The sequence below is a fragment of the Cupressus sempervirens genome, chromosome 3 (assembly GCF_028749045.1).
Source record: "Cupressus sempervirens isolate cs-2001-9-10 chromosome 3, ASM2874904v1, whole genome shotgun sequence".
In the NCBI taxonomy this organism is placed as follows: Eukaryota; Viridiplantae; Streptophyta; class Pinopsida; order Cupressales; family Cupressaceae; genus Cupressus; species Cupressus sempervirens.
The window spans coordinates 462,057,827-462,083,240 of NC_143120.1; positions in this window are offsets into that span (position 1 = coordinate 462,057,827).

Genomic DNA, 25,414 nt, shown 5'->3' on the forward strand with positions numbered 1-25,414 from the left:
TACGTTACTTGTGTGGTACAATTGAATATGGGATCAGATATGTTCGAGGTGAAGGTATCAGGTTGATAGGCTATACTGATGTAGATTGGGCAGGCAGTACAACAGACAAAGGAGCACTTTAGGGTGTTGTTTCAGCTTAGGATCAGGAGTTGTATCTTGGTTTAGCAGGAAGCAGAAGTCTGTGGCTCTAAGTTCAGCAGAAGCAGAATACATAGCAGCTAGCATGGCGACATGTGAAGCTATATGGCTTCGGAAGTTGTTAGTAGCCTTGTTTGGTCAGAAGTTTGAGACTACTGTGATACATTGTGACAATCAGAGTTGCATCAAGTTGTCTGAGAATCTAGTGTTTCATGATAGGTCTAAACATTTAGATATCAGATATCACTTCATCAGAGATTGTGTACAAAGGGGAGTTGTTCGACTACAATACATACCTACAGATGAGCAGGTAGCAGACATTCTGACAAAGGCTTTGGGAAAGGCCAAATTTATCTTCTTCAGAGATAAGATGGGTGTCATGCAGAACAACTTCCTCGCTAAGAGGGAGTATTAATTATTGTTAGTTGGACAGCTGTTATTTTTGACCCGAAAATAACAGTAGTATTTATGGGTAGCTTGGACAGCTGTTCGTCCTTATCTATGAATAGCAGTTGTATTTATGGGTGGTTTGGACAACTGTTTGTCCACTTGCCAAGAATTAGTAAATGGTTATTATTTACTAATTTTAGAGATTCCCTTTTGGACACCTTGCAACCAATTCTATTATTGGCTATCGAGTTGTCTTAATCTCAGTTGTTGGTTTGATTTAATCTTGATCGTTGGTTTACCAACAGGAGTAGTATAAAAAGTGGTCATTGGGTCATTTGGACATGAAGTTTTGGAGAAATGTTTGTAGTGTTAGCAAATAGTCTTGCAGTGTTAGCAAGGGCGTAGTGTTAGCATGGAGATAGCAGTGGGGAATATCAGCGGGAGAAATTAGGAGGTTGTCGGAGTTCTGCCAGTGAGAGGCAAGGAATTTTGTATCTCTTGATTTGCTGAAGTTTAATATAATTCCTCATCTGTAGAACTGGTTTTCCCTTAGGGGTTTTTCTAGGGACAATTTGTCCGAAAATATTGTGTTCATTGTGTTGTTCATTTCTTTCCGTATTATAAGTGAAATTGCAGTTGTGTTACTTTTCAATATTAGCTGGGAATTTGTTTTCAGCAATTTAATAATCATTTATGATAGGATATTAATAATCAGTGACTGCAATAGTTTGATTTTTCACAATTTGTTCCCAATGAAGTTAGCAGAATGTTTGATTCTATGGACAAAAATGGTGATGGGAGGCTCACTTTGCATGAAATCAATTGCTTTCTCAATAAACTTGGGATTCAACTTACAAAGGAAGAATTGAAGTGTTTGGTGATGGGTGTTTCCCAGAGCAAAGATGATGATGATAGCTTAACATTTGATGATTTTTTGGGCTTTACCAATCTCTTGATTTGGAAGAGAGTCAGAGTTCAGCTTTAATGGAGGCCTTCAAAGTTTATGATCAGAATGAAGATGGGTATATTTCCTCTTTCGAGCTTCAACAAGTGCTAAGTAATTTGGGATTGTTCGAGCAAGGTGGGCATTATTTGGAGAATCGTGAGAGAATGATATGTAGATTTGATGATAATTTGGACGGCCTTATAGATTTAGCTGAGTTTAAGAACATGATGATCATCAAATCTTAATGGTTTTCACCTTTGATTTCATTTGGCGGTTTTAGGGTTTTTATAGAAATCTGATAGGTATTCTTTGGCTAAAATCTGTTTGAGCCACCATCTTGATTTTGAAGTCATGCACTCACCAAGACTTGATCCCTCACTTTTTTGAAATCTTGAATATGATTGTTATATAAAAATATATATAACATGAATAAACCTGTCAATTATTTATGATCATATTTACAACTTTTGTTTCTAAAGATGTGTATAAACCATGATAAAAATATCTTAATTCTATCTACTAAAACATGTTTGAGTTCATAGTTCAATTCTCTTCAAAAAATATATATATATATAAGACCATGTTACATGAATAAAACTATAAAAATGCTAGCTCATTATTAGGGATCATATTTACAGCTTTAGTATCTAAGACTGTTTATAAATCATAATAAAAATATCAAAATTCATTCTGATCAAACATTAGAAAATTTATTTAGAAGATCAAAATAAAAATACAAATTGTACATCAAAATTTAGAACATCCAAATGGCTAAGAAATATTTCATCCAAGAAGTGCCATTTTTTCCTAAAATATCAGAGCATCTTGCTTCGAGGGGAATCGATCTGCCAATAATTGGCGGGGACGGTTTTCAAAGAGGCACTTACCCTTGGAATTGTTTTGAACACTTTTCTGTTCTCCATTAAATAAATCTTACATTGAACCAGTCTAAAATAAGCATCAAAGGATAAATTTAAAAATTTAATGCATTTTGAAAAAACGGTCAAAAGATTGCATCTCTAAAATATAATAGTAGAGGAATTTCTTTCCTAGTAATTGACGTTAGAGAGTTTCATCAAAGTCATACATTAGTGTTGTCATATGTAATTACATTTACAAGATTAGGCTTGCTTATTGTCAGATGTTTACAATTATACTCTATATATGGTCTGAAACATAAACAACATATAATTGTCCATACTATTAACAGTTCCATGACTTATTGGATTCATTATTGAACTCATTCTCATCAATTATGTGACAAATTTTTATTGTAGTATTCATTCTAATTAGTATCAATTTGTGTTATAAATATGGAGCAATCTTAATGTCATACATTTTTTTAGAGATTAAGTTGAGAGCACCTCTTAATATTATAAAATATATTTAAAAAAATTGTCTGACTGTGAAATTTATTTTTGCAATACAGTTCCTCTTTATTGTCAGATTTGTAAGGAAACTCAAGTGCAAAAACAGCTTCCTACACTAATCTCATAAGGAAAGTATGATGCAAATCCTATTAAAATCTTCTACACTTACAGATCCAATATCATGTAGCCAACCATGCATACAGAAAATAAACAGAAAAAGGAACACATAACACAAGGATTTGCCGGTGGGGAAAAACCTTTCGGTAAAACAACCCCACCCCTTCAGAACCTACACAATGTGTTATCTTCAACACGAGGTTACAATACACTTGCAATGCAAGTTCAACATGAACAACAGAAGACTCCAGTAGCTACTTGCAGTACCAACAATACACCTTTTTCGCATCGCATCTCTTCACAACCCTAAAAATGCTTATAACATGTGCTTCACTTTAGGGCTACTCCCAAAAGGTAAACTGTATTAGGGTTCTACCATTCTCCGAGAAAATAGGAACCCTAAAAAATTTGAACCCCACTATTGGGGTAGAGTGTACAGTACTCAAATATCTTAGTTGCCACATGTCTTCACCTGTCATTGAATCTTCCTAACATAGCTCTTACATGTCATAGGAATCTGTCATAACCATTTTAGTCATGATCTCCTCACACACAATTCAAGATGTCGACACATCAACATTATTTGCAAGAAATACATTTTACAAAACAAATAATAAGAATAGGAATTATACAAGGTTGAGACACCTTATTCGCAACATTCTCCCACTTGTATTAATAACTTAGAATGTTGGTTCATATTTGACAATTGAAATTTTTGGAAAAAAAATCAAACTCAACTTTCTTATTCTTATTAATGCAACATCAAACTAATAATGTCACTTAATTTTCTAACTCTATATACATATTCTAATATTAAGAATTGAACTTTGAAGTTTTGAGTGTCTTGTTTCTATGTTGATGTTTTTTAAAGTGACAATCAATTTTTTATTCAAAATGTAAAATAAAAGATATTAAAATGACTCAATTGTTATAAAAAAAATCATATGAAAAATAGAGGTGGAGGAGCTAAAGAATAGAGAATCCCATTGCCATTTTTATTCAAGCTGTAATAGATGAAAGTTCCATTTGCATTTCTCAACTTTAAAAAACTCTTGATGGTCATGTTTGTAAGCCAATATCTGATGGAAATTAGATTTGCAAGAAATGCGTATATATATGAGGATTAAAATAAATTTTAGTCCATTCAAATTGGAGAAGAATCTGGATTGTTCATGTTTGAAAATACTTGGTTTACGTCTGATTTCTCTCATTGAAGAAACTGTGTGCCACCCATGGCAGTTGTTGGCTTATATTATAGCATAGGTCTTATTTGCTGGCAAGTCTTCAACCAATTAGTTTTTTGCATAAGAAGAGACACTTCAATGTACTCCACACATTTGTGTGACTCAAGTTTCTAACACCTTCTAATTTCAAATAAAAAATAAACTAGTACTTGCATTAGAAAGAGGTGCAAGAGGTACAGGGATAAGTTTTATTAGAAAAGAAAAATTGAAGAAATGTCAAATTGTGACATTTTTATCATGATTCAACTATGTAGGTTTTGAGACAAGTTCATTGACCCATGTTTCATGAGTAGTGGCTCACAAGAACCCATATATCATTAAAATGAATGGAACACTTAAGCAATTATTGCATGTCTAGGTGATGCTAACAAAGCTAAAACTTCTCATGATGTCACACATTCAATATTACATAAAGTCGAGTATCCACTAAATTATTTAATTAAGATTTTGTTGGGAAAAAATGGTATTTAAAAAATAGTTTATTAATCTTCTCCCATTAATATAAGACCATTAAAAGATATTAATACCTATTGACATCAATTGATCAGTAGTACATTTGGGCTCATTTCTTGACCTTTATTGGTCAAAATTTCAACCCATTTTTTGACGAAACTTTGACCAAATTCGACCAAAAAATTGGTCGATCATTTTTTCGTCGAAAATTCGACGAATCTACTGGATGGTCAAAATTTCAACCAATACGTTGGTCGAAAAATGTTGAAATTGTTAGGTCATTTTCTACCATTCATTGGTCGAACTTTCGACCAATGTTTGGTAGAAATCTGCAGGACATTGGTCGAAATTTTGACCAATGCATGGTATAAAACTAGATGGCATTGGTCGAAAACTTTTTGATCAAAAATTCGACCATCCAATAGGTTGGACGAAATTTTGACCAATACAGTGGTTGAAAAATGTTGGAATTGTCAGCATATTTTCTGCCATTCATTGGTTGAACTTTCGACCAGTGCTTGGTAGAAATCTGTAGGGACAGCGATATCATGGACCCACTTCCCGTGTACTAGGTACAAAGATTTTTTATCGTGAGATCAAGCCGAGATCAAATGGTGGCGTTGACTCGCTATGAAGAAGTGCTCGAAAGTTAAGTATAGTGAGTTAGCGAGTGTGGCCCACCACTGTTGAAGTAAAATTGTTGTCCACAAGATCAAGTTTGGATCAACGACGCTTGTTGACTCGCTATAAAGAGATGTGCAAAAATTAGGTATAGTGAGTTAACAAGCAATGGACCCACCATCGTGTTCTTAAAGGTTGTTTCAATTGTCTACCACACGATTAAAGTAAGATCAATGATCATCGCTAGCTCGCTGTGCAAAGGTGCTCGAGAATTATGTATAATAAGTTAGCGAGTTGATGGCATGTGTTCATAGTCATCCATGGGCCCGATTTGAAGCACCAGCCTTGAAGGAAAGGTACAAGTGGAGGTGTGTTATTGCCTTGACTACCAATGTGTTAAGAAGAAAGCTGAGTCAACTTAGTTGTCATTCCTAGATCGTAGGATTTTTCAAGGATCAACGGGCCAATGGCACAAGTTTAAAAAAGAAAGTGCGACACCACTTTGTTTTTCTGTTCGGTGCATTTATGATAAGTGAAAGCTTCGTGTGTGGGAGAGACAGAGTATAACATAGAGATTTTCATTAATTCCAGTCCCACGCGAATAGAGATTGCAAATTTTTTAAGCACAAGAGCCTGATTGATTGTGTCATGTTAAGCCTGGTAAAGACGTGAAACTATTCTTCTGTCATTCGAGAGAAATTTTAGAAGTTCAGAGAAGAACAAGTTCAGGAAGTCAAGTAAGTACTCATATTATAACCTCTATGTCATTCCAATTCTCTCAATACTGTCAAAATGCCTCCTAAGAAACCATTCTCTGGGAAAATTAATTATATGGATAGGAATGTCCACGATGATTTATTAGAATTACTCCTAGAATCTACTGTACAGCCTGCACAAGTTAAAAAGTTAATTTCCTTAAACCCTAGGCTTAAAATTGGTGATGGCCTATATGACAAGGGGAACTGGGTTAGGGATGCAACAACTACTCAAATTGGCCTTATCTTGTTTAAAAAGTGGTTTTCAGAGAGGAACCTTTTTTCCCATGTCTCTCTATGTGTGGCTATATATATATATATATATATATATATATATATATATATATATGTATGTATGTATGTATGTATGTATGTATGTATGTATGTATGTATGTATGTATGTATGTATGTATGTATGTATGTATGTATGTATGTATGTATGTATGTATGTATGTATGTATGTATGTATGTATGTATGTATGTGTGTGTATGCATGTGTTTGTGTGTATGCAAGCTTCTGTAGACATCATTTAAGCACTAATGTGCTACTTCGTTGTTCATCAACTTGTAGAAAGACATTACAAAATATAGCACATTACAAAATATAGCAAAACAAGGTTTTACCAGTTCTACTGGGCATAGATGATGATGTTTACATGGTCCTTGTTGCCGACAATGCAGCAGACAATAGTGGACCGCCAACCAAAGGAGGATTCTACACTTCATCATGAGCTGAAGAATAGAATATTGTTAGCAAAGACATTTGCAATGGATAAAGATCAAATGGGATACTAGCGAGAAATGTCGACAAAAAAAAGGGTAAGTGTTATAATGTTGATCAAAACAAACAAAGTGTTACTTACACAAAGCTACTGTGAAACAAACCTGACCATGTTCAGCATGTGATGTCGCAACTGGCACATATGTCTATACAAGAACACATAAAATTAGAGATCATGATCCATAAGATACTATAAAATATTAATATCTATTGAACTTCTATTACTGCTTTAGTCGAATTACTACTTACTTTCAAAGATTGGATTCTATGGTCCAATTCTATTCTCAGTGCCTCTTTCTCCTCACTTTTTTCACCCTTGATGATAATTTGAACAAGCTCATCAGTGTATCTTTGTGTAATTTGTTGGGTGATGAATACAGGGTCAATACTAAGGCCAATGTCATGTAGATATGACACCTATATTTCAGATTGCATTTGACCAGCGGTCATTGTAGCTTTTTCCTATCATTTGTGACATCAAATATTCGTATGCTTTCATCAAAATAACTCCAAAGCCATAAAGAAAAGAACATAATAATAGGACATTTGTTTCTATATTAACATTAAAATTTACAATAATTAATGTTTACCTCTACTGAAGGTGTCTGACATGGTGCAATCATATCACCTTGTGAAAAAAATTAGTAAGTCTTAGAAATCAGCAGGGAAATTAAAGTAATAGACTTACCAAAAAAAATATTAATAATAAAGTAGATTGTATCTGTAAATCATTTATCTTAAGTTAAAAATTTAGCCTAACTAATGTTTATATCTTTAAAAATATTTGACATGTTCTACTTAATGTTTATATGTGCACATATGGTTTGGAAAGAAATATTTGGTCATACAAGACCCCATCATAGTTGACATTGATCGTACCTGAAGATTTCATTGATCATCATGATCATCATCCATGTCATCATCATCATCATCATCATCATCATCATCACCATCATCGTACTCATCACTTTGATCGTCATCGTCACCACCACCATCTTCATCACCATCATCATCCTCTTGATCACTATCATCATCATGACCATCATCGCCATGATCATCACCATCTTTGTCACCATGATCATGATCGTCATCAGCATCATCATCATCATTATCACCATTATCGTTAGCATGACCAAAATCATCACCATCTTCTTCTTCTTCATCACTGGGTAACTATCGTTCCTGATAATCATTTACTTCCTCTTGTGCTTCTTCAATATCTTCTTCTTCGATCACATTATACTTTACCAGCCTTCCTCTTGGGTCATGTCTAACAACAAATGACCAACCTAGTTTGTCTGGAACACCAAAGTGAAACACTTGCTCGCATTGACTTGGAAGAACATAGGGCTCATCTCCGACTGGCTCAAATGACCTTGTATTAATCATAGTATATTCACTGTTGTGTTCAATAACAGTCATATCGGGATCGTTTCGATTCATTCATAACCTAAACCATTTGATGACAAATAGAACTATTTTGAATGTATTAAAGTCACACTCAAGTATATCATCCAAAATGCCATAGTATCGATTTTCAGATTGTTGAGGATGTATGTCAGTTCTAGATGAAATATTGGTGACCACGAAGACAGCACTTATCCCGAAATCACACGTTTTCTTCATTTTATCTAACTTTTTTGTGCTAAATTTATAGCCATGGTAGTACATAGCTTTGTGGTGTTTGACTTGCAATTATTCAAACATGTCAAGAATCTTCTCATTGATCTGTGAGTTGATATTAAACTTATGTCTCATGATTAGTAATCTTATGCATACCTTTGTATCTCTTAAGCCATATATTAGATCAAGTACCATTGGCGTAACATTGGGATCTCCATTACGATGAGCTTCTTTAACCAATAATGCAACACCATCCCATGTTAATGAGCGACCATTTTCTTGAGACTATTCAATCCACACTGTCATCCAATCAAGATTGTTTGCAATATACAAGTGTAGTGCATCCCACTCACGACCAACTATAAAGAAGACAATTACACTAGTTAGAAACAACTTATATATATTGATGATGGATAAGAATTGTTAAATTACAAAAAAAAACTTATAATTACCTCTCACCCTCCTCAATCTAGCTTTCCCCGTCAAGTACTCCCCTTTGAATTTGTCATTACAGTTGGGATCCCAAATGCGATCTAGATGGATACCTGCTGCAAACTTTGGAAGATTTTCACTGATATACACCATGGTCTTGTATATCATATATCCCTCTATCATAGAACCCTTAGGACGTGCTCTTTTTTGAACCAAGCCCTTCATAAATTTCAAATGCCTCTCAACCATCCACATTGATCTAGCTTTTACAGGTCCACACAATTCAATCTCCTCAACTTGATGTATGAGGTAGTGTTCTTGAGCATTGAAAAATGTTGGAGATAAACACTTTTTCATTTCACACATAAGCTGTGGAATTTTTCTCTTCCAATATTTTATATCTTTTTTATCAATTTCTTTAGATGATAACCACCTAAATGAGATTCAACATGCAAAAATACATAGAGGATATTTCAAATAAAATTATACAATAGATTTCAGATAAAAAGCTACAAATCTAAGAAAAAACACTCTTCTAACCTCATGTATTTTTCAAGATCATATATAACTTGTTTAATACTATTGTCAAACTGTTGTGGAAGGGATAGAGGTAGGAGAAACTACAATCATTAAAAAATGATCATTTCAATATATTATTAAATAATGCAACTGGTACTACATTCAATCTTACAAATATACTGTAAATAGAAAACATGACTTACCTTGAGGAAGGTATGCCAATCATGTGTCTTCAACCTTGGCCCAAAATCACCTTTCTTTGATAGAAGAGTGCTTATATTTGCAACAAATCCTGTTGGAAAATTTTTTTTTTTTATGACTTCTTTTAATGCATCACTTTGTTGCTCCGTTAATAACCAAGGAAGGGCACTTGTATTTATGCGATCTCCATTCCTATTTGATTCAATGAAAATTTTTAGTGCATGATTAGATTCATGAATGTCAGTACAAATTTTAGCAATTCGTTCTCTATCACACCTTCTATCCAACATTTTCCATAGTGTCTCTGTTACATTCTTTCCAATATGCATAGCATCAAACAAATGTGCGATTGGGAGATCCTTGTAGTATGGTAACCTACTAAATTGAGTAGTATAACTTTTCATTCCTCTAGGAAGTTGGTCATTGATGCCTTGACGACCTTCATGAGCATCAGTTACAACATTAGTAAATATAAGACAATATCAAAATAAAAATTGTAAACTTCAGATGACAAATTGGACATTACCTCGACAATTTAGTCGATCGTATTCCAACTTCCATAAATGAGGTCTCATTCTTCGTGGCCTTGATGATGTCTCTTCTTTCCCATTGAAAAGATGTTTTTTGGCAATTCGATATCTATGATTATTGTGGAGAAATTGTCTAAACTCATCAAACACCTGCTTTCCTAAACTTCTCGAATGACAAAATTTTATCTTCGGACCACAAACTAGACATGCAAATTTTTCTTTTGTCTGAAGACCTAAAAGATCATGTATAATTGGATCATTTACAATTATCATGCGCAACTTAAGCATTCGATAGTAATGTGTAAGCACTATAACAAACCAGGAATATGTGATCTTAACAATATAACATACCACAAAAATGAGTTAACCCAAGGGCATCATGTATTGTCCATACAAGCATTGCATGGAATTGAAATTGTCGATGTCCTATCGGTCTAGAGATGTCATACATAGTGATGTCATTCCATAACTTCAACAACTCATCAATTAGGGGCTCAATATACACGTTTATATATTTAACTTGGTATTTACCTAGCAATTGAATGAACATAAACATTATGTAATTATTATAACCATTTTCATGCACTATTTATAAATTAATTTAGATAACTATAAAAAAAAAATACCTGGCACAATCATTGACAACATTATGTGCTCCCTCTTTATGGACATCCAAGGAGGAATATTATTGTTAATAACAAAAATAGGTCATACTGAGTAAACAAATTTCATATCTCCATATGGATTGACACCATCTGCCACCAATGAAAATTTTAGATTACGAGGTTCTTCTTTAAAGTGTGACCATGTTTCTTCTATCTCTTTAAATGCAGAACCATTGGCAGGCATTCACATAATGTCATCCTGACTTCTATTGTGTGCATGGTAATCCATAAATTGTACCAAGCTAGCGCACCTGAATAACCATTCCAAACGTGGAATAATGGGAATGTATCGAAGAACCTTGTGAGGCACTTTTTTTGTTATTTGATCTTATCGATATCTACTAACATGACAATCAGGACATTCTGTTGCAAATTCATGTTGTTTACGATATAGAATGTGATCATTGGGACATGCATGTATTGTCCGATACTTCATTCCAATCTGATCCATAATGTTAGATAATTCTCGGTACGAACGAGGCAAAATGTTTGATGGTGGTAACAAAAACTCACTAATCAACCTACAACAACAAATATGCATTGTTAATATAATGAATAGTAATTGTATGTTAACATTGAAGATGACAAAAATGACATACCTTAGCATACGTGACATTGTTACATTAGATATGCTATTCATAACCTTTAAGTTCACCAACAACACCATAGCCAACAGTAGAGTTGTTTGGGAGCTTGGGTATAAGGGCTCGTGTGCCTTCTCAAGTAAAGGTATATTAAGACCATCTTCATCATTATTATCAAATTCACTAGTACCATCATTGTGAGCCTCTTCATCACTTGCCCCAATACCATCTTCTTCAATCATGTCCTCTGGCACATTATCATCTCCTTCTATGGGAGTGTTATCCTCAGCTTGGATATTCACACCTCCATGTTCCTCTAGTAGGAAATCCACATTCAGCAATGGATGAAAATCGTGGCCCCCTTCAACATGACCATATTGCCTACAATGACTCTGGGCTGTTGTGATTAGAATTCTTTGATTCTTTAAACCCTTGCACTTTTTGCAAGGACAATAACATTTGTTAGGTTTTCTTTGAAATTGGGCCCACAATGCAGCCATTGTCTCATTATTTTCTTCTAGATTCATATTGTCAGGCGCGGTCTTTCTTCACAGGAAAATTTACCTACAAATAAATTGGACATGTTGTGATTAATGTTTATATCTGCACATATGGTTTTTGTTAATCAATGTTTTCAAATGTAACTAAAATGATTACAAACATATCAAAAAGGACCTTCACAGGGTCTTATTACATCAACTATTCTAACATGGTCATGTTGGTTATCTTGAGACCTTAATGTCTTCTCATGCCTTCAACATTGACCTTGATGCTCCTGCATCATTCTCCCAAGGATCAAGGAAAGTTGGATCATAATGGAATTGAGTAGGCAGACCTTCTAGGAAGTTGCAATACTTCAACCTTGTAAGTGTCATGTCAATGCAATGGGTACTAAAAAAAAAATTTAAGTTGATGAGAAATGGTTGTAATGAATTCAAATTGTAAGCATCACCTTAATGCATTGGGTATTAAACAAACAATTCAAGCTGATGAGTATGGGTTTTTATGAACCACAACTCATGAAATATGCATTAAGTCCATACCTGTTGTTTACAATGAGTATGGATTTTTTTTTCTAAGAACATACATGTTGTTTACAGTCAGTAAGTTTCTATATCCTCTAACAAATTTGAAGCAATGAACCAAAGTCACACGGTTGAAGATGATCATTGTCCCCTCAAAGTGCCATCGTTTGATAAATTGTTGCATTGAAATATGATCTAGAAAGGGCCTTTCCACATAGTATGTTGGCACTATTTGGCAATCATCGATCATGTGGTCATTGCAAAGAGGCTAAGGACCAAACATGGAATCATGGAGATAGTGCACGGATGTACAAGGAAAATTTGTTGCTCCTTAGCTACTAATCTTGCTTTGTGCTTGTCAATTAAAACATTATTTTTAAACTTGATCTTAATACTTTTTATAATCAATGGCTTTCTTTCCAATGTCTATCTCTTGACTCGACACATTTTTTCATTTTTCTTTCCTTCTTGCTTCATCATAAATACTTGGTTCACAAGCGCTTATGGTGTTCTTCTTGCTAAGATTATGAAGTGGACAATGACTTTCAATCTAGATAATCAAATGTTTGGCTCAACTTTTTTGGGTAAGTGTAATGATATGTAGTGCACTATAAATTTTATCTTCAATGAAAGGATTAGCACCTCTAATTTTCAAATGGTGATCAACCAGAACTAGCTGACAATCCAACCTAAAAAATACATTTTATGCCAAATTCCAATCACAGTTAAAGACATTTAGCTATTGGAAAATGGCAAGATTATGTCTTATTTCATATATGCAATAAAATGAGCAAGAAATGTGGAAGAACGTTATGTTTTTATCCACCAAAACATGAGTAAAATTGTATAAATTGAATATATTTTTAAATATAATGTCAATTCCCTTCAAAAGAAATATTTTGCATGCAACTTACTTGTTGAAGATATTTCAAGTTCAGGAACTCTTTAATCACAGGATCCATAATAGTTGGAAGCTTTGACCTATCTATCAGTTGTGGCTTGGCCTGTAGCAACAAAAAATTCTTAGTATATGCATCTCAAAATTTAAAAAATACATCAAGCAATTCAGGTTAGTTACAGTCTGTAAATTAACTGGCATTTGTTTCTTCTTTAACATATTCGACAATCAAGTACAATTAATAGGAATACAAGAGCAAAACTTGGAATTCTACTACTGTCATCAATGTTAATCTTGGGTACTAGTACAAAGCTAGTAAGAAATCTATAGTTGTACCAACCAAGATATTTACAAGACTTGATCACAAAAGGTTCATTTAGCACAAAACAACTTCAAAAATATTGTATATATACACTCTTCAAAGAGTAATAGGTTTAGTTCTCATATTATATGTGTAAATCTAAAACAATGCCTACTTCTTTATGCATTGTGTGGGTGTTCATAATGTTAGCAGAAAATATAGCAAGGTGAAAAGATGCTTAATGAATAGATTCCTCTATTACCAATGTGTGTTTTCCCTGGCTTGAATTTTTTAAGGAAATTAGAATCAAATTTAATACCTTCTTAAATTATATGAATACCCTTAATGTGATGGATCCACTAACTTGTATCTTCTTGATGATGTGATTAGTCAATTTTTCTTGTAGGTTTTGCATATATAGTTTGACTGCTAGAACTGTAAGTATCTTCTTGAAATCACTTTCAATATTGTTTTTTTCATTTTCCAATCGGCAGCGATCTTGATAGTATATATAAGATGCTATGTGGGTGAAGCCATGTAGGGACATGGCCCTACATGAGGCATGTCAGAAAGATATGATTATATTCTACTAAAATTTTGCAGTAAAAGAAGTCTCTAATGTCATGGAGTTTAAAGCACATCTGCAACATGAAGATTATGGTAAAGATGATTATGACACAGAACTATCTCCATGTGTGAAACGAGTCTTACGTTGAAGGCAATATGTGGTGCGTCAGATATGGATGAATGGAATCTGCTTGCCACATTCACGTGGAAGAGGAGTAAAGATTCTACATAGCAATGAAGACATCAAATATAAATATACAACATAGATATAAGATGGTATGTAATCTGAGAAATGACATGGATTGAAAAGTAGGGTCCACTATTAGAGATGAAATGTGCGGTGATAAAATAAGACAAATTGTTAAGCTAGAGATAAAATAATCATGTTGTACTATGATAGCATTTATGATATAGCACAAGTTTATTAATAAGAAAATGATGCACCAAAATAGCAAGTCCTTCATGCCATAGCATCACTAATAGTTGTGTCATTAAAATTCTAGATCATACCTGAAGCGAAGTCGCAAGAAAAATTAACAAAATGCACTAATTTATTGATGCACTATAATCTAGCTTTGTCAATTTCAGTATTATCTCTTTCAAAGGTTTCAAAATTTTTGAATATCTTTAAGAAAAAGGACCCATGCCAGATCATGAAACTCTAAGAGTCCCTGTATAATCCCTATCTCTTACAAGTTTAAGAAACTCAACTTGTATATCATAACTAGTAGTCTAAAAATATCGTGATTGTGAACATAGAAATAATTGACCATCCTTTTATATCAAATATACTAAAAATTATAATCAATGAGAACATCTCAATACTTTCTTTAGTTGAAATAGAAACACAAGATTTTCCTCAAAGAAGTTTGAATTCCACTGCTTGATATTTTTAACAACCATAACAAATATGCCTTTATTTACCAGTTCTTGCATCTCCAATACAAATTCAATTTTATCAGCATAATTGTAATTCAAAATACTCTAAATAAAAGATCAAAAAGAATTGAGGGTAAGTATCTAAGAAAACATGATCTCCTTAAGGGAAAATTGATCTTTTTTTGCTCACATGTACATGATCAAGAGTCTTACTACTAATTCTAGAAAGAAGTTGATTATGTTCTCTATGTGTTTGGTAGAATCCACCATTAAATTCCCTTGTGATTCACTCTCATTATGTCTCCCTTTCCACCTAGGATGATTTTCTAGATGTACTCCTAATTTATCAATATGACAAGTCTTGTTGGAGCTGCAAGCTTCACTACCATGAACATGTTCAATTGGAGATCTCAATTCAACATCTTAATCATGCTTATGTGAGAAATTTAATGGGAGTTCATACATCACCACATCATTTGAAATGGTTTGTTAATAGTAGAAAATTCCTTTGAGCATGTATTATCTGGATTGGTGTCATCTGTAATTAGCTTCAATGATCTACTTGTGAGAGAGATGTCTAAACCTATCAACAAAAGTCATAGATTATGACAATTTGAAGTAATATCTTACTGAGGATAAATTATTTATTTCAATAATTATTGGTGTCTCAAAAGTAACAAAAGACACCCTTTGAAAATGCATCTTGTATTTTCTTGAATCCATAAGTGACCTTATATGAGGGAGAAATTATACTAGAATGTACAAGGCCTCTATATACACAACATTCTTGAACTGGGTCATCAAGCATTCACATGTTCAGCTTCATTCGGCTAAGTTCATTCTATGAGAAGAAATACACATAAGAAAATAAATTCATTCAAAAAACCTGTGACAACTTATCATGACAGACAAAATGGAGATGATACCTTCTATTTGGCAAATACATAAATATCTCCAAGGAAATACCAAATTCAAACTCATGGTTAGGTTGCATGTGTCAACATTCCCCATCGACCTTAGTCGCAAGGCTAACTAACTTATCAAGAGTGTGTATCCCACAAATGAAATTGGTATAAATGTTACAACCACCAAATTTGGAGGGCATGGAAATTCAGTCATCACTATCCTATGTAGTACACTTAATTTCATATGTTGGAATCATTTTGTGACTTGTAAACATGATAGTCCAATAGTTTTTAATGTCATCTTCATCACAATTTTTCTATGATAGTCTAATAGTTACAGGTGGCATCTTCGTCACAATTTTTCCATGATAGTTTTGTTGGTCTGAATTTTTGCATAATCGAATTCCTTTGTCCAAGGTATAGAAGAATTCAGATTGGGATCCACCTATGGTGAATAGGGTTTCTAGCCAAGTCATATTTTGTAGGTCTTTGAAGCAAATTTTTGTCGAAACCCTAGGTCTTGTTTTCTTTTAAATTTTTTGGGCACAAAACTAAAAATATGCGAAGATTCCCATCCTTTTCAAACTTTCTGTGCCCTAAGTCACATCTTTTATTTTGTGTTTCTGACCGCCTGATCCCTAAAAGATCTACGGAAATTTCTATCTCGCTATGAAAAGATACAAGTATTTTACCCTTAGCGACATAGTGATCACCGCTATGTTGAAAAGTGGTACCGTCAAGTGGAAATACGATGACCAGAGATTGTATTGTTTTAGAGATATTTCATCATGTTTATAACAGACATGTCAGAACTTGAAAAGGAATTACAACATTGAGATACAAAAGGTGTCAACAGAAATCTTAGCTTTTTTGATTAGTCGCTTTGTCGCTATCGGAGAAATTGGGCACTTCGTCGTTAGCGACATGACGCCTTCACCAAAAATAATGGCCAGCAATCACTTTTAAATTTTTTGATGATCATAATTTTTTTCAAACTTTGTGGTGCACGTGCTATTTTATTATGTGTCAGATGCATTAAAGAGGGTAGTTATGACTTCACTTGCCTTTATCTTTCTGACCCTGAATTTTGATGAGTCACCATAAATTGCTATATCACTATCAGAGAATTGGTGTCTCTCACCGTTAGTGACATAGCGCCCAGACGGAAAGTAGTACTATGGAAACTTTTTAGAGTAAGTGGGTCCCAGAAAGTACTCCATCAGATATCAATTATAAAGCTTTGGAACATGCTAGCATCTAATGGGCTACACGTATACACTGGGAAAAGCAAAGACATCGAGATTCGCTATGTCACTATCGGGAACTTGTTCTTCTCACTGTTAGCGACATAGCACTCAATCGAGAAATAAACAAATATGTGCCCCAAGCAGCATGGTAATATAGCCAGGTCTTCAAAAAATTGAATCCAAATGCTAGCGGTGTAGGATTTCATCACGTCATCAATGACTGGACCCACGCCCTATTCACAAAATATATGAAAGACTTTGATCGTCAGATCTATCTCAGATCCATGATCGTCGTTATCTTACTATGGTGAGTTGCAAGAAGGTTACGAATAGCAACATGGTGACAAGGGGCCCACCATATTTCTTTTGAGCAATACATCAAATGTCATCCGCGTGATCAAATCAGGATCAATGACAGGCACTATCTTGCTATGGCAAGGTGCTCACTCTTTATGTATAGCGAGATAGCGCCTAAGTGACACGTGTCCTCAGAGTTTTGTGGGCCCAATTCAAAGGCACCAACAATGAAGGAAAGGTACACATGGAAAATTTTCATTGGGTTGACTGCCAGCTTGTCAAGAGGAACATGAGTTGTCTTTGCTTGCATCCCTGGATCATTGGATTTTTCGTAAATCCATGGTGTAAATTTGAATATAGAAGGTAATGCCACCCTGTGCATTTATGAGAGATGAAAGCTTCACATGTGAAGAAAAATAGAGTATAACACAGAAGATTTTCTTAATTCCACCGTACTCGAACAAAGATTCAGAGCATTTCTAAGAAAAAATAGTTGTTGAGAAGACCATGTTGGATTTGGTAAGATTGTGAAGCAGTTTGTTCACAAAAAGATTGTAGTAACACTAAGAAGAACTAGAGCGCAATTCAAAGTAAGTACTTGCATTATAATCCTTCTGTTGTTTCAATTCCTTCAAGAGTTAATTAAAATGGCTCCAAAACAGAAAGCGTTTTCTAGTCAAGAGAACTATTTGGATAGGAATGTCGACGATGATTTGCTTGAACTGCTCCCTTCTTCCACTGTTGAAACTGTAGAAGTTAAGAGGCTAACTTCATTAAACCCTAAGTTGAAAATAGCAGATGGGCTGTATGACAAAGGAAATTGGGTTAGGGATGCAACAACTTTACAGGCTAGTCTTGTTTTATTCAAAAAATAGTTTTCAAAGAGGAACCTTTTTGCCCCACATGCCAAAATCTGGAATTTTGGACTAGGGAAATCGGTGGTTCCCAGTGTTTTCATGGATTATGATATTTTTGAATATGTAGCTAAGAATTATGACCAAGCCCTTAGGGTAGTGAGGAGAACTGATGGTGAAATCTTGATTACAATTAGTGCAGAGGAGATTAGGGAAGTTTTTAGTTTAGGGCCTATCACTGATTTTCATGTGCCTATTGATTTGAAAGGGTTAGAAAATGAGTATATGTCTAAGAGAGATGAAGTTAGGCAAGGAGCACTGAGTGCACACATAGGTAGAATTGGAACACTGCTAGCAATAACAGCATCCTCCAGGGAGCCTTTCAAAAGGGCATACTTCAATTCTAGGGCTATCGAAATATATAGGTCCTTGTGTAAAGTTTTTGGGAGAGATGAAGAAGAGTTCATGCTTGTGGATTTTATGTATATGATTACTCAGATTTCCTCTTTTAGTGTGGATATAATTTTTGATTTTGCTTCTTACTTAGTTGAGGAGATTTACATTGGACTGATTGGAATTGCTAAGGGTAAGGTGGAACAAACTTTTGGCCATTATTCTCTATTAATGTGCATGTTCTTATTCAAGGGAGTAACATATTTTAGTAAAGAAATGGAATTAGATAGAGAAGAGAGTGGAGAAGCATTACCAGTTCAATTGTAGAGTGCAGATATGACTTGGGATGCAGAGAATGCCAGTTTTGTCAAGTTTGATAGGTATTTCGCTTCAAAGCTGAGATGCCTCCTATTAAGGGACAATCCCAGAATCCCAAAAGAATTAATGAATCTCATTAGGCCTATGGACAACCCAAGTGGTTTAAAAATTTCATATAATTGGGGAGATGTCATTCCATATTCTATTTCTACTATATTTAGAATATATGGTTTTAAAGGAAGCCCTCACGTACTACCCTACCAAGTACCTTTGAAGGTAGGAGTTGCTGAGATATTGTGGTAGCTAGGAGGAGTGGAGGAAACCCTTCTATTTAAAAGACAAAAGGGGTCAATTTTTCCTACTTACACAGTGGCTCATCATTTTGTAATCACAAAAGGAGGTTGGCTTTCTCTGCACATGATTTTGAATCCTTATAAGATGGCCACTTCCCATCCTTGTTTTTGTGATTCTAAAGGATTTTATCATTTGGCTCTGAGGCAGAGAATTAAGCTTGGTAAAATTGAGCATGAATTTTATTTTCCTAAAGACTTAATAAGGAATGAGTACTCCTTGCAGGAGCAAGAGACTAGGAAAGAAAAGTGGAAAGTCTTTTCTAAAATTTTGGATTTCATTCATTGTTTTGATCCATATTATAGTCCTTCGGACGATGCAGTTCAAATGTAGATAAGATGAGAAAACTTATGAATAATTTTCCTAAAATAATAGAGGCAATGAATGAAAAGAAGCAATTCTTTATTAGGTTCTACCCGGATAAGGCCAGGGAAGTAATGGGAAGATTGGGTTTTACTCCCAATATAAGGGCAGGTCAATTAACTGTCCAAAAAAGGTCAAGATATACTATTGTTCAAAATAAAAAGAATACATTGGAAAAGGAAAACAAATAATTGAGTCCACTAGTAGGGTTTTGGAAGAGAGGCCTACTGAGCCCTCCCCTAAGAGGAGGAAAATAATAAGAGAGGAGGATTCTCATGTTGAGGAGTATTCACCTTCATAGACGCCTTTGAGAACCGAGGAGGAGCAGCTCACTATTGAGCAAATTGAACAAATTGGATCACAAGGGGGAGTTTTTGGCACTCAAGCAGAGATCGATGAAGGGAACCTCCTGTGCCAAGCCTCGAGCTAACTGTAGCTGATTTTAAGGGAAGGGAATTGGACCCTATCATTAAGAAGAGGATCCAGGATTGTATCAGCACAGCCTAATGGTTCAGGACTGATAGGGAATATTATTGTGAGGAGAGTTGTTGATACCTCACACGTACAGGCAGCCCACATGAATGTGGATTATTCTAAGTTTTCCTTGGCTACTGCTAAAAGGGAGGAAAAGGAAACGTTTGAATTACAAAGTAAATATGAGGCAGTTGTGGATGCCTACAATAAAGAGGTAAAAAAGAGAGTTGAGCTTGAAAACAAGCTACTGGGAAAATCCACCAGGCCTAAAATAACATACCCTCGCCCCCCTGTTGAACCTTTCAAATCTGCCCCCCTCATTGAAATACTAGACACACCCCTAGGGCCACAATATTACACTGCTGAGGATTTTGAAGAAGAAAAGAGTAAAATGTGGGCCTTACATGTAGAGCTAGAATCTAAATATGAAGATAAACTAAGAACAGCTCTTACATATCTAGGAGACAAGGTTGAATGGACACTAATCCATGATCAATTGGCCAGGGTGATTAACATCTAGGAGGAGTTAAAAGCAAATGATGAGGCTCTAAAGCCTATTGTGAACAAATGGGTGAGAAGGGAGAAAGCAATAACCTTCTTGTGTCTATCTGTTATAAATAATTCTTGTGATCAGATTGATAAAACCTTTGACATTGTTTATGATCTTGCTGATTTTGATAGCAAAAGGATACATTTACATAAGATAATAATAGGCTACTTAGACAAATATAAGAGCCAAAAATTCAATTTATTTCCTCATGCCCTAGATAAGAAAAATAGTTTGAAAAGAAAAGAGGAATGGGCAAAGGAACTTGATGATTTATTCTATTTAAGAATGAATCAAGTCATAAATGAAACAAGGCATGCATAGTGGGCCACCACAACAAAAGAAATGGTGAAAGCCAAAATATTCTTTGATTCTTTAAAATAGGAATTTGTTGATATTCATAATGAAGCTGATTATATAATAAAGAAACAGGAGGATATTTTGCAATTCAATTGGCCAGATGACATATTATTTGATAGGTGGATGGCAGAAATGGCTTCTACTGCACAGTTTGATGTAGATGAAACTGACAATGATGAGGTGCAAGGTGAGGAAGTCCAAATCATTGATGTCATCACTACTCAAACCCAATCAGAAGAAGAAGACAAGAAAAACCTGTCAATTTCAGTTGCAGAACTGGGACCACAAGATGCCAATACAATTAAAGAAAAGGAAAAGGTAGAAGTTGTCCTTACCATGCAGAGTGAAGGTGGTGGAAGCCTACAGGTGGAGGTTAATGTGCCCTCATCAGAACAAGATTCATCGTTGGCTAATTTAGCAATTACATATGAAGATAAATCAGATCAATAGCCAACTCAGTAACATCAGAACATGTAACAGAAGCTGACCCATCGAAAGGAATGATTTGATTTCGATATCTTCTGTTACCCATAGTTTTGTCATTTTGTGATAGGTGTATGTAGATATTCCTTGTAAAAGACACCTGTCAGTTTCTCTTAGCCTGAAGCTTGTTGCATTTCACACTATATAAGTGAAATTCTAGGGCAAGAGAAAAGGTCTGAATTCTATTTGCTAAGTGATAGACTTAGTCTATTTTTTGTCCACCAATTTTGAGCAAAAATTCGTGATGTATTTTCTATGTCAGATCTTGAGAATACATGAATATAGAATGATCTGTGTTTCTTTCTGAAGGTCATTCTGAGTCTATTGTAAATTGTATACAATTTTCAAGGAAAATGAATACAAATTATGAACTGTCCCCATATTAGTTCTTTTTGAACTTTGTCTCCTTTTGATTACTTGGTTATCTTGATGTTGTATAAGTAAAGGCTTGTGCAAGTGAATGCAGTTCAATTGGGTTGTATATTTTTTTATCATGGTTGTTAATTCAATGGATTAAGTAAAAGCTTTGATGAATTTGATAAGGTTGTTGTAGTAGTGGAAAGGATTTTGAATGACGATTTCTGATAAGAATTGCTGATAAAAAAATTTGTAAGGCAACAAATTATATCTAGAGATTTGTAGTAGACTCTGAACCCCAATGGATTAGGCACTAATCAAATTTAATCCAGCTAAAAGAGAAATGTGTCACACATGATTGTCAAAATGCAGAATTATAATCAACTTTACTTTTATTTCCTGTAGATCTTCAAAGTTGGCCTCTACTTATTTGCATGGAATGTTTTAGCTTTAGTTAGCCATTATTGCTAAGAACATCTGCAGACCTATAGAAGATTTTTGGCCATATCTGTTATATGGGATGTGTTTATTAAAGTATCAAGAATTGTACATGTATTGGAGAATTTGAGATGAGAATCAGAATGAAACTAAGATAATTCTCATACAGTTTTCCCAGTCTTGTATCATCCCTGGGTATACCCACCCTGGTTTTGTAGAGCCAAAAGAGTAGAAAACCACCCTTGGTTTTGTAGAAGTTGGGCCCAAATGGTGTGCACATACAATTAATAATAAGAATTGGCTAGTCTTTAGACTGTGTGAGTATTGTCATCTTGGTATTAAGCATTTTTTTGCTTAGTAGTTTTAAAACACCAACAAGTTTGTTATTCATCCAAATGGAAACCCTTGTAGGAAGACCTAATTGCAATGCAACAATTAAATGTAATGTTGAAATATAGGAGAGAGATTCTTTTGGTTGAACCAGAAGATAAATCATTTTCTAACAAAATGACAGAGACTTTCGGTGAAGGATCCAAAGTACATCAATTCAATTATAGTCTAGTAAATCTAGGTGCCATCTTCATCATAAGTTTTTGAAGATAGTCCAGTATTTGTAGGTGTCATCTTCATCAAAAAATTTCCATGATAGTCTATTAGTTTGAGGAGTCATCTCCATCACAAGTTTTCCATGGCATACTTGTAGTTAGAGGTGCATTGAAGACCTTTTATCACTACATGAGCTAGTAGTAGATGGTGATTATTCACTATCATCATCATCATCTAACATAGAATCACATGAATATCATGTTTTATAGCCCACATGGCCTAGGTATTGAAGGTACAACTCCAAGCACTAAACACACCAGATTTCAAATTATTATCTTTATGTGTTGATGTTTAAGTTGAATGTTCTAGAGTTGAAGAGAGAAACACACTCAATTTTTTTTTCTTTTTGTTCTTTTTTTAAATATGAAACTGTTGTCTAAATGATACAATATAATTATGTATTATTAAAACAAAAATACAAGAAAAATATGATACCAACACAACTATATTTATAAAACAAAAAATTTGTTATTATTATTCTTCTAAGCTTTTACAACTACAGCTTCTACATATACATTTCCTTTCTTTTCTTTCATTACTATAACAAAAAGTATAATAGTTGTTACAATAGACCAACATTCCAAATGATAAATCTGCATCTACACACTTTCAATAAAATGAAACAACAAGTACATTACATTCTTTTTACAACTAGACTCTTTTTAACACTTATCATCAAAACATCACTGAGAAAAAACACTTGAGCGAAGACTCTCCCATTTATATTACACAACAATGGCTGAACTTTGGCATAAAAAATAATAATGATAGTAATAGTATTCACTTCCATCTTCAATATTATCATAAAAACCTACAAAAAAAAATACACATGTACCTATGGAAATATGCTTGAAGAGAAATCCCTCTCCTCAACCACCAGAGATGTAGGTGTGATTGGAGGTCGTGAATGGAAGAGCCTTTGAAGTCGAGCACATCAGGAAGAATGAAAGAAAGACAATATCGAGAGTTTCGAACTACTATTCCACCCCCCCTATATTGATGCAAATGCAGGGCCCCTGTCATATTATTCCCAGGGCTAGCAGCCATCATTAATCAAGTGGGTGGAGAAAACCTGAAACAAAACTGGGCTCAGAGAAAACGATGCGAAAATGTAGAGATAACCATGTGAAAATGCTCCAAAAATGTCAAATGAAATCGGGCGTGAAAGACGTAATTGGGAAAATGTTTTTTTAACTTTGTGGATGTATATGTTGGATAATGTTGTCCTTGATGTCACGCAAATGTCATATCAGTCATTAGTCTCAAGTTCACCAAACTCAGACAGTCTGCAATGCAATTTACAGTGCCAACCGAGCTCACTCGGTCATCGAAGGAAATATGGAAGAAAGTGTTAATCGAGATAACTCGGTCAACGAAAGAAATGTGAAAAGCCAATGTTAACCAGGATTCACTCAGTCTCCAAAGATTAGTTTCCACCGAGCTCACTCGGTCATCAAATGAATTATGAAAAGTCATTGTTAACCGAGATTCACTCGGTCTCCAAAGATTAGTTTCCACCAAACTCACTCAATCATCAAATGAATTATGAAAACTCAGTGTTAACCGAGATTCACTCGGTCTCCAAAGGTTAGTTTCCACCGAGCTCACTCGGTCATCAAATGAATCATGAAGAAGTCAGTGTTAACCGAGCTTCACTCGGTCTCCAAAGGGTAGTTTCCATCGAGTTTACTCGGTTATTTCAGAAAACTCAGTACTTACTGAGTTCTCCTGGCGACTAAAGGATTGTCATGAAGTTCGCTGTATACGCCGAGCTCAGTCGGTTAACATAGGAATTATTTTTTGAACAAAGTTTTTCATGCAAGGTCGGCCAGTATTAGGATGTGCAAATTAATTACTTCTAGCTAACTATTGTAATTGTTCGAATAGTCAGTAATTCGAGTTGACTTAGATAATGTGAAAGGTATATATGGTCATTCAAGTTATGGATTAAAGGGTGTAATTGTAAAAGAGAAGTTATGAATGTGAATTATAGTATGAAGAGGCGAATGTTGAGAAAAGTTTGATGAAGGATCAGATGTGTTGAAGGAACTGCAAAGTTGTATTTGATTAGTAAGGATCAAGTCAAGCATAACAGAGATCTGCAATCAGCAAAGATAAGTTGTGCATTATATCAGGTCATTTCATTGTTACTTTCTAACCATTGTAACAGTGTATTCAAAATCTCTTAATAGAGTTGGTTTAGCAGCCATTCAATAAATCCTCTAACAAGGTGACAGTTCAGTTGAATTTTTCTAAAGACCTCTAGCAAGGCCACTCCTAATAGGGTGATTAAATCCTTTAACAGGGTCGCACCTAACAGTGTGTTTTTGTAACCTTTAACAGGGTTGGCTCCTAACAGGGCTCACTTCAGAAGAGTGAAAA